The sequence below is a fragment of the Mercenaria mercenaria genome, unplaced genomic scaffold (assembly GCF_021730395.1).
Source record: "Mercenaria mercenaria strain notata unplaced genomic scaffold, MADL_Memer_1 contig_4680, whole genome shotgun sequence".
NCBI lineage: Eukaryota > Metazoa > Mollusca > Bivalvia > Venerida > Veneridae > Mercenaria > Mercenaria mercenaria.
Window position 1 is genome coordinate 22,738 of NW_026462927.1, and position 11,731 is coordinate 34,468.

Below are 11,731 nucleotides of genomic sequence, written 5' to 3' on the forward strand. Positions count from 1 at the left end.
TTTTATGCATCAGGAAGGGGAAAAACCATACTATTTTGAGGGGGGAATGGGGCCGAATTTCGCCGAATATTTTGGTGAAAAAAAAAACGCTGTCAATGCGTGCGTACACTCAATACGGGAGTTTTACTGTAATGCCGACCTATATAGTCGAGCTCAAAACTAAAAAATTTGTCATGTGTCAAAATCTAGGACATGACATTTAACACCCAAAAAAACTTTATCAGTAAATTTTATGTTCAATAAAACAATTGATTTGTCTTTCATACACATAAAAGCACAGATGCCCGTCCAGTCTTAGTGCCCATATGGGTGCCGCACCACCACCCCTCAAACAAGAGGACCATGATGGTCCTGAATCGCTCACCTGTCCCCACATGACACAGTTTTAAACAGAGTATGATTTTTTCTATTATTTGACATTGTGACCTAGTTTTTGAGCTCATGTGACCCAGTGTTGAAACTGACCTAGATATTATCAAGATAAAAATTCTAACCAATTTTCATGAAGATCCACTGAAAAATATGGCCTCTAGAGAGGTCACAAGATTTTTTATTATTTGACCTACTGACCTAGTTATTGACGGCACGTGACCCAGTTTCGAAATTGACCTAGATATCATCAAGGTGAACATTCTGAATAACTTTCATGAAGATCCATTGAAAAGTATGGCCTCTAGAGAGGTCACAAGGTTTTTCTATTTTTTGACCTACTGACCTAGTTTTTGATCGCAGTTAACCCAGTTTCGAACTTGACCTAAATATCATCAAGATAAACATTCTGACCAACTTTCATAAAGATCCCATGAAAAATGTGACCTCTAGAGTGGTCACAAGCAAAAGTTTACGCACGCACGGACGCACGTACGGACGACGGAGGCTGCGTGATCACAAAAGCTCACATTGTCACTTTGTGACATGTGAGCTAAAAAAGTTAACAAGAGGGCCATGAAGACCCCTGTATCGCTCACCTGACCTATTGACCTAAAGATCATAAAGATTAATATTCTGACTAAGTTTCATGAAGATACAGTCATCAATGTGATCTCTAAGAGTGTTTCATGAAGGTCCATTCAAAAGTATGGCCTCTAGAGAGGTCAAAAGGTTTTTCTATTTTTAGACCTTCTGACCTAGTTTTTGACTGCAGTTGACCCAGTTTCAAATCTGACCTAGATATCATCAAGATGAACATTCAGACCAATTTTCATATAGATCCCATGAAAAATATGGCCTCTAGAGAGGTCACAAGGCTTTTTTGCTATTTGACCTACTGACCTAGTTATTAAAAACACGTGACCAAATTTCGAACAAGACCTAGATATCATCAAGGTGAACATTCTGACTTACTTTCATGAAGATCCATTGAAAAGTATGGCCTCTAGAGAGGTCAAAAGGTTTTTCTATTTTTAGACCTACTGACCTAGTTTTTGACCGCAGTTGAACCAGTTTCGAACTTGACCTAGATATCATCATGATAAAAATTCTGACCAATTTTCATACAGTTCCCATGAAAAATATGGCCTCTAGAGAGGTCACAAGGTTTTTTTGTTATTTGACCTACTGACCTAGTTATTGAAGGCATGTGACCCAGTTTCGAACCTGACCTAGATATCATCAAGGTGAACATTCTGACCAATTTTCATGAAGATCCATTCACAAGTATGGCCTCTAGAGGTCACAAAGTTTTTCTATTTTTAGACCTACTGACCTAGTATTTGACCGCAGTTGACCCAGTTTCGAACTTGACCTAGATATCATCAAGGTGAACATTCTGACCAACTTTCATACAGATCCCATGAAAAATATGGCCTCTAGAGAGGTCACAAGGTTTTTTATTATTTGACCTACTGACCTTTGATGGCACGTGACCCAGTTTCAAACTTGACCTAGATATCATCAAGGTGAACATTCTGAATAACTTTCATGAAGATCCATTGAAAAGTATGGCCTCTAGAGAGGTCACAGAGTTTTTCTATTTTTAGACCTACTGACCTAGTTTTTGATCGCAGTTGACCCAGTTTCGAACTTGACCTAGATATCATCAAGATAAACATTCTGACCAACTTTCATAAAGATCCCATGAAAAATGTGACCTGTAGAGTGGCCACAAGCAAAAGTTTACGCACGCACGGACGCACGTACGCACGACGGACGCTGCGTGATCACAAAAGCTCACATTGTCACTTTGTGACATGTGAGCTAAAAAAGTTAACAAGAGGGCCATGAAGGCCCTGTATCGCTCACCTGACCTATTGACCTAAAGATCATAAAGATTAACATTCTGACTAAGTTTCATGAAGATACAGTCATCAATGTGATCTCTAGAGTGTTAACAAGCTTTTCCTTTGATTTTACCTAGTGACCTTGCTTTTTCACTCCACCTGACCCAGATTCGAATTTGACCTGAAGATCATCAAGATAAACATTCTGACCAAGTTACATTAAGATTCTGGCCCTATCAGGGGCCATAACTCTGGAACCAATTATGGGATCTGGCCGGTTCAAGAAAGGAACTAAGATCTTATGGTGACACAAGTTTTGTGCAAGTTTGGTTAAAATCAAATCATAAATGAAGCTGCCATTGTGCAGACAAGGTCAAAATAGCTAATTTAGACCCCTTCAGGGGCCATAACTCTGGAACCCATAAAGGAATCTGGCCAGTTCCAGAAAGGAAGCAAGATCTTATGATGATACAAGTTGTGTGCAAGTTTGGTAAAAATCAAATCATAAACAAAGCTGCTATTGTGCAGACAAGGTCAAAATAGCTAATTTTGGGCGTTTTAGGGGCCATAACTCTGGAACCCATAATGGAATCTGGCCAGTTCCAGAAAGGAACCAAGATCTTATGGTGATACAAGTTGTGTGCAAGTTTGGTAAAAATCAAATCATAAAGCTGCTATTGTGCAGACAAGGTCAAAATAGCTAATTTTGGCCCTTTCAGGGGCATAACTCTGGAACCCATAATGGGATCTGGCGAGTTCAAGAAAGGAACCGAGATCTTATGGTGATACAAGTTGTTTGCAAGTTTGGTTAAAATAAAATCATAAATGAAACCGATATCATGCAGACAAGAAATTGTTGACGGACGGATGGACTGATGATGAACGAAGGGTGATCACAAAAGCGCATCTTGTCACTATGTGACAGGTGAGCTAAAATTGGCATAATTTTTTAATATGCAAAGTAGAGTTATCAAATCTATGCATCATAAGTTAGTTTATCACAGGAAATAAGTATGTGAAAGTTCAATCTATTCCCGCAAGTGGTTACTGAGATACCAGCTTACATAATATTACAAGAGCTGTCCGTAACACAGCGCGCTCGACTTTTCTCAGTGCTTGACTCTGAATTAGAGCTTTGCCAGTAAAAAAATCCAAGTTAAAAAGGGACATAACTCTGTGAAAGTTCAAATCAGAGTTATGGGAATTTTGTCTCCTGGTGTAGTCTTTGATAGTAAATAGCTATTTTGAGTTTCAAGTCAAAGGCTTTAATAGTAACAGAGATATTTGACTTTATCAAAACAAGAGGGCCATGAAGGCCCTGTATCACTCAACTGACTTACTTACCTAAAAATCAGCAAGATTAACATTCTGACCAAGTTTCATTAAGATATGGTCATAAATGTGGCCTCTAGATTCTAGAACTTTTCCTTTGATTTGACCCGGTGACCTAGTTTTTGACCCCACATGACCCAGATTCGAACTTGACCTAAAGATCATCAAGATTAACATTCTGACCAAGTTTCATGAAAATAAAGTCATAAATTTGGCCTCTTGAGTGTTAACAAGCTTTTCCCTTGATTTGACCCGGTGACCTTCTTTTAGACCCCATCCGACCCAGATTCAACTTGACCTAAAGATCATCTAGATTAACATTCTGACCAAGTTTAATTAAGATATGGTCATAAATGTGACCTCTAGAGTGTTAACTAGCTTTTCCTTTGATTTGACCTGGTGACCTAGATTTTAAAACTACATGACCCAGATTCAAACTGGACCTAAAGATCATCAAGAATAACATTCTGACAAAGTTTCATGAAGATACAGTCATAAATGTGGCCTCTAGAGTGTTAACAAGCTTTTCCTTTGATTTGACCTGGTGACCTAGTTTTTGACCCTGGATAAGCCAATATCGAATAGGTCAAAGACTTTATTGCGGGTAACCTTCTGACTAAGTTTCATTAAGATTGGGCCTAAATTGTGACCTCTAGAGTGTTAACAAGCTTTTCCTTTGATTTGACCTGGTGACCTGGTTTTTGACCCCAGATGACCCAATATCAAACTCGTCAAAGATTTTATTGAGGGTAACATTCTGACCAAGTTTCATTAAGATTGGGCCAAAATTGTGACCTCTAGAGTGTTAACAAGCTTTTCCTTTGATTTGACCTGGTGACCTAGGGCCAAAATTGTGACCTCTAGAGTGTTAACAGTCCAACTGTTGACGACGGACGACTGGCGACGGACACAGGGGGATCACTAAACTAAAACTCACCTTTGAGCACTTCGTGCTCAGGTGAGCTAAAAACAAGCCAAATTGTCTACACACTTGCAAAATAACAGTGACGATCGGCCATTTTGTTTAAAAACAAAAGTAGAAAACTTATTCCGTATTGGGCGTCTTAGAATTTAAATGTAAGTTATTTAGGTTGTAAACTAGGTAGAATAGGATTGTTTACTGTTTTCTAAATGTCCAATGTGTAAATGGCAGCAGAGTAGCTTGCATTGGTACTGAACTGGATACTATATAGGGGAAAAATCTTTTTTTTTTTTGTTTTAGGCTTAAAACAGTATTTTTATTTTTTATTTATTTATAATTGTTTTCTTTTGGAGGGGGCGCAACCATATGGGCACCAAGACTTGACAGGCACCTACTGTATGCATTTTTAAAAGAGTCCAAAAACAATTTTCATCTTGTAATCAAAACCAACAAAAGGTGGTGGTTGTTGCTAATCCTAGCCACAGGTGATAGACACATAATCAAATATTTTTCTTAATAGGCCTATATATGTACAGGAAGGTCTAATACGGGGAGTAGACACTCCGTATAAATCAATACATTTATCTGTATTATGCTGTCGTCCATACCTGTAAATATCGACCACTCGTTAGCGATCGATATTTTGTTTTCGCCACTATCGATTAACGTGTAATTAGCATATTACCTCATGTTAATCATGGAGCTATAACACTTTTTGTTCAAAGGGTTTACCAGTCACATGTTAAGTGGCGATAATTAGATGATCAGAGATTGATCTAAAGGGATTCTGAAGGAAAAACAGCATGCGACTGCATGTGGTGATATACTTAATTATTATGAATTAACTCGAGCTCACTTCCCTGAAGAAATATTTTATCACGTAACTTCAAACCTTTATCAGTCAGGGGTGTAACTGTTTCAAGTTATCACAGTTTATAACCTATTTGAGTTACTGCGTTTACTTTCATAACTTGTTTCATAAAATATTACAAAGCCCTCCTGTGTCAATTCCTCATTTTGAATGTGACTAATGCAATCATTTCCTGAATCCTTGGCCTTTTATCTTTCCAGCTATGCAGTAAATTTTTTTACGCAAGGCTGATAAAGTCTTACGCAAATGGTTTTTAAGCTATAAAACTCTTAACATCCCATTATGCTCATCAGGTCATGATCAGGCTAAAAGAGAATTTGATTAACCACAGTTTGCTACTAATGACACTTTAAAGGTCACTTTGTGAGAACAGTAAAAAGGCCTTTTTTGAATAACTTACCTGGGTTATCTATATTTTATAACTGATACAGGTTATAAAATGCTTGAAAAAGTAACTGAAATAGGTTACATAACTTAAAACAGTTACACCCCTGACTGTTTATCAAAGGAACGATTTTTCTTGGATTTGAATAAATAAATTGGAAAAAAAAACCAGAAAGCTTGCACTTTTCTTAATCTTGTAGATCGAGCCATAATTATAATTATTGTTTATAATGTCAGATTTCTACATACAGAAACAAACATTCTTCTTGAATGCAGAGAATGTTTCAAACGAAATTGTTGTTTAAACTCCAAAATTAGTTTAATAAATTTAATCTTAAAACTGATGTGTGAAAAATACAATGTACTTAAATTAAAATAACAATATTTTTTTATAAAGACCGACAACGAAGTTACATTTAGTATTCCGAACTTTTAGATAAAACTGCAGAAAATCATCTAGGTTTAACACGCATTTAAATGGTGAAGAACAAAGCAATATCATAAACAAATATTTTCAGGCAACAGTTCACAGTTTCGACTTGCTATTTTCATAAAAATATGTCCTAATTTTATTGTTCTAAATACCCTGAATCAACAAGGCAAATATCATGTAAAAAAACGACATCTTTCTCTCTGGGTAAGACAAGCCTACTGGTATCGGACCTGTACCCGAACAGTACCAGTATCCTAATTCTCGTAACTTCTCCTTTCATGTAACCCTTCATAAAGGGAGTACTATATGTTTTGGAAGGCTGTTTCACAAGCAAGCATCGAGCGAAATTTCGTTCATCAATGACAAGTGTTTACAGAGAAATTCTACCTTCTTTATTAAGCAATCAACTTTCTGTTTTGTTTACATCTGAGGGATTCAACATGACACGCATGCGCGGAAGACAAACCCATGTTTGTCCTATTCTAGGGAGGTAAATCCTGAGCTTATGATTTGCACTCCGTTGTAGAATTACTCTCCCTTTATAATTAGATAAAATATTAAGGAAATTATATTGCTATCGCATCACATGGGTATTTAGTTATAATAATTATAATAATAATAATAATAATAACGACTTTATTTATAGTGGATAACATATTTCGCTAAGCCAATTTACAATATGGTCCACATATACATGGCTATATACAAACATGGATAAAATTATGACAAAATAAAACACACAAAGTTATATGTTATCAGAAAAATAATATGAGAATGAAAGATTATATACAATACAGGACACTACATTTAACAACTGAAGAATCTATTTACAATGAAAATGGAGAGAGATGGTAGAGACAGTATTTCCTGACATTTAATTGCAATTATGACTTATTGTACTGTCAGAGTATTGCCATTGAAGGTACGATCTTTTAAATTTCTCCAGGGTGTCTGAAGAACGTATATATTTAGGTATGTTATTCCAGATAACTGTTCCAGAATAGTGCAAAGATTTGCGAAAAAAATCCTTTTTTGGCATAGGTACTACTAGTTCATCATTTTCTCTAGATCTAAGTTCACGATCGGATGTTTGCTTCGAGTAAATTTTGAAGTAAGATAGTTAGGACATTGGTCATGAATCGATTTATATACTAGGATTGCTTTTTTGTATTTAATTTGGTCAGAAAAAGTCATCCATTTCAATTTTGTAAATAATTCAGCAGATGGGGCATCAAATTTTTTGTCAAGAATAATTCTTGCAGCACGTTTTTGGAATTTCAAAACAGTTTCTAGAAGCTCGTCACTGCAGTTTCCCCATATAGTGCAGCAATAATCAAGATGTGGCAAAATATAGGCATTGAAAAACAGCTTTCGGGAGTGTAAGTTTAGGAAAGATTTTATTCGTAACAGAAGATATGAATATGTATTGCATTTTTTCATTGTTTGTTCAACCTGATACTTCCAGTTTAGATGTTTATCAACATGCACTCCTAAGAGTTTCTCAGTGGATGAGTATGAAAGTGCCTGACCCTGCATTTGAATAGTATTACAGGTTGTGTGATTTGTTATTTTATTGTTTTATATGAGGCAGTGATGTACATAGCTTTTGTTTTAGATGTATTAGGACGCATTGAGTTATCAGTGCACCAATTTTCAATAGTGTTTATGTCAGCCTGTAGTGTATTGTGTACTTCCGTTATTGATTTACCCATGGCAGATATTGTTGTATCATCTGCAAACATGTCAATTGATGATTTACCTGTGTGTAGTGGAAGGTCATTGATATACAGTATGAACAATACTGGCCCCAGAACAGAGCCCTGGGGTACACCAGCAGAAATATCTTGGGCAGAAGATAGCTGACCAGCTACACAAACTTTTTGGGAACGGTTCTCTAAATATGATGATAACCATGCTATAGAAGATTCACTGAAGTTGTACAATTTTAATTTGTCTATCAACAGAGAGTGATTTACTAGATCAAAGGCTTTGGTCAGGTCTAAGAAAATAGTTCCAACACAGGAGTTATTATTTATAGCAGTAATCCATTCATCAATTATGTTGGTGAGGACAGTTTCACAAGAATGGTTTCAACGAAAGCCTGATTGTTTTGAATGGAGAAGATTATTTATTTCTAGGAAGTTTTTCATTTGATTGGTTTACTAGATCAAAGGCTTTGGTCAGATCTAAGAAAATAGTTCCAACATAGGAGTTATTATTTATAGCAGTAATCCATTCATCAATTATGTTGGTGAGGGCAGTTTCACAAGAATGGTTTCAACGAAAGCCTGATTGTTTTGAATGGAGAAGATTATTTATTTCTAGGAAGTTTTTCATTTAATTGGATACATGTCTTTCTATAAGTTTAGATAAAATTGGGAGTATTGATATTGGTCTGTAGTTACTTTTGTCTGATTTTGAAAGTTACAAGGTAGAGCGCTCGCTTCAGATGTAAGAGGTCGTGGGTTCGAATCCCAGCCTCCGCTTAAACTTTTATCTTTTTTTTATTACTTTTATAAAATCTATATAACACAGCTTAAGGACTTAAAATCAATATAAAACTCCCATATACCGGGGGTACAATGTATACAGTAATCAAATAAACTACTGTTTACAAGCTAGATAAATACACGATGTGAAAGGTGCTTGTCTGAAGTGTTGCATAATATGATTGTACAGGTGCTGTTCGGTACCTTACGTAACGGAACGGAAGATAGCCACACCCTGTACGATTTATGGGAAAAAGTAGTGAAGGTTAATTACATAATTTAAAATCAAAATTATAAAAGATTTTCAATCAAAACAATTTTAAAGCTGCTTAAAAAAACATTTATTGGAAACTGGTACTGTAGATAAACCAATTAACGTAAATTAGACTGCCCTTTCAAAGCCCCTGTTTTTGGACGCATGCGCAGATAAGGCCGGTATTGTTTACATCCTTGCAAAGAGTAAAGACTAGGGTTTAACGATTTGTATATTACTTTTGTAAACAATTTGTATTTAAAAATAAATATTATGAAAACCCTCATTTTTTATCGGAAACTGGTCTGAAACCAGTAGATTTAGCCATTTTCACAGGGTGAAAAGTAACATTAATGTAAATATTTTTTCATTTAAAAACAGATGCCGGCAATAATTTCATGGCAGAACGTTTGTTTTCAACAAAAAATTCAACAAATGCTTTCCCAGATTTTCACTGAAAGGACGAGTTAAACTGTAAGGCGTAAGTGTGTGAGTAATAGCAGAATAACCTACGGCATACGCTTTGATTGGACGACAGCATAAGATAAGAAAAAGAATGTTTCTCATTGCAGAGTTGGTGCAGCAGTTCTGCGCATGCGCGGAATTATTATCAAATGGAACGCACGGCAAAAATACTCATTTTTTTTGCATGTCCGCTCGCATTTAGTGTATAATGTGCATAATATACTGACTAAAGTTAGGGTTAGAATCACCATGGTTACAAAATATATACATTTAAGGTATTTTTGTTCAAATTTAGTTAATCCGGTATATACCGGAGTCTGTAATATATCACGGGCGCACCAACTCTGTATTTAGTCACAGCCTAAGATAAATGCCGCTTTCCAGTCCCCGTATCAGCTGTTCCAGATATGTATAAAAAGAGACTCTGAGAAATATTTGATTATGTGTCTAGCACCTGTGCTCCTAGCTGCTTCCAACAGTTCCAAACAGAAATGTTAACTGTATTAAAACAATAGTCTATCTGCCTCTTATAAATATAATGTAGAATGATTTTGTTGAATAAGTTTGTCAATTAATTCATAAACACACCGATCCACGGATAATAAAAATTTTCCAGATTAATGGCGAAACTAAGTAAGGGGAAACAACTATGTCATTTATATGAAGGCTATATACCAATAAAAGAAATTGTTCTTTGTTTCATATAAAATTCAGCTACTTCAGAACTATTTTGTTACAGTTTCTAGATTTTCACTCAGTCGTAGACCTATTTTCCACAAGATATTCATACATTTGCTTCAAGAAAACGAAAAGAAAAAGGGGTGTTGAATAGGAGAGGGTCTAATTTGCTGACGCATTTTGCTGACGATATACATAAAGAAGGAAAATGCTGAAAAGTTATATTAAACGGGTTTGTATATTTTTATGCAAATATTGAGATTATAACACACTAAATAGCTGTTGTTCTTTATTCTATATAAATTGACCTATTTCCAATGACCGCAGCATACATCAGGACCCATTTAAATGTCTGTAACTTACATTTTCTTGAAGAATATTGTCAGTGCTAACTAAAAATCAAAAGAAAAGTGGGGTTCATATTTGATGCAAGAAAAATAATTTCAGTCAAACACAAAAGCTGCAAAATCAGCTAAAAAATGAGACCCCAAACATTAGTGATTATTACTCTATTAAAGCAATATATTGTGTGTTGGTGATTTAAAATGATTATATATATTAAAATACATGCACATACAAAAAATGTACTACATTCAAGCACATTAAAGATTGTTGTTTATATAAAATACAATACTGGCGATCTGTTTTATGCCTACGAACATGACTAAATAACGAACATGAGCGACTATTATTTTATCAAAGCATCGTATTGTGTTTTAGTGATTTAAACTGACTATTCATGATATAATACTAGTGTATACCAAAAATTGTTTGAAATTCAAGCTTTAATTCAACTATTAATGTTTTTAATTTATATAAATTAGAAAACTGGTGATCTTTCATGTTAGTGAACAGATATGTTAATACCAAACAAGAGCGATTATTTCTCTATTAAAGCAATATATTATGTGTTGGTGGTTTAAAATCATTATATATGACCATATCTTAATGAAACTATCTTGATGATCTTTAAGGTGAGCGATACAGGGCCTTCATGGCCCTCTTGTTACAGAAAGACCGAAATGTATGTTTGTAACATGCAGTTGTATGTCAAATTTTTAATTAGTGTGAAGGATACATTAAGTTTGTTACTTTTTGCAAATATTTTAGATTATTTTTAATTCCTCATTTATCCTAAAAGGTTTTAACAATGGGTATGAAAACAAAAACACAATGGGTCAATTTGCATCCTGGCTAATTTCTTTAAAATGTTCAGAAACTATGGCGACAAGTATGAAATACCCAGAGGAGGCCCTGATACATAGAGGGATTTTGATGTAACTTGGCAGAAATGTTCACCACCATGGGATGGAGTGTCATGCGCAAGAACCAGGTCCCTAGGACTAAGGTCAATGTCACACTTGGAGGACAAAGGTCTGGTACAAGAATGACAACTGACAAATTTCTCCGGAGCATTTCTTTTCATGCATTGAGGGATTTTGATGTAACTTGGCATAACTGTTCACCACCATGAGGCACCCTTTACTTTAATACATTACCACGAGTGATGGGGGATTATAGAAATGGTATCCTTGGTCTGTCCTTCAGTCCTTCCATCCTTTTGTCCGTCTGTAGCATTTCTTGTCCGCCCTGTATTTCCTAAACCCCTCTTTACGATTTTCATGAAATATTGGTGAAACAATCACCTCATCAAGATGATGTGCAAACTAATGAGTCAGCCATGT

At 35.4% G+C, this 11,731-nt stretch overlaps 1 protein-coding gene across 5 annotated transcripts in view; it reads right to left on the minus strand.

Annotated features, from left to right (window-relative positions):
* Positions 1–10,002, minus strand: part of LOC128554063 (zinc finger protein 519-like) — a 32,733-nt gene extending 22,731 nt beyond the window's left edge. For 2 of the 5 annotated variants that reach the window (XR_008369510.1, XM_053535278.1), the window contains exon 1: positions 9,957–10,002. The gene's annotated coding sequence lies outside the window, so the exon portion shown is untranslated. Of the gene's footprint in view, positions 1–4,672; positions 5,663–9,822 lie in introns of those variants that run through there. The other 3 variants (XR_008369511.1, XM_053535279.1, XM_053535280.1) reach the window with 3 other exon arrangements.
* Between the last annotated feature and the right edge of the window lie 1,729 nt (positions 10,003–11,731).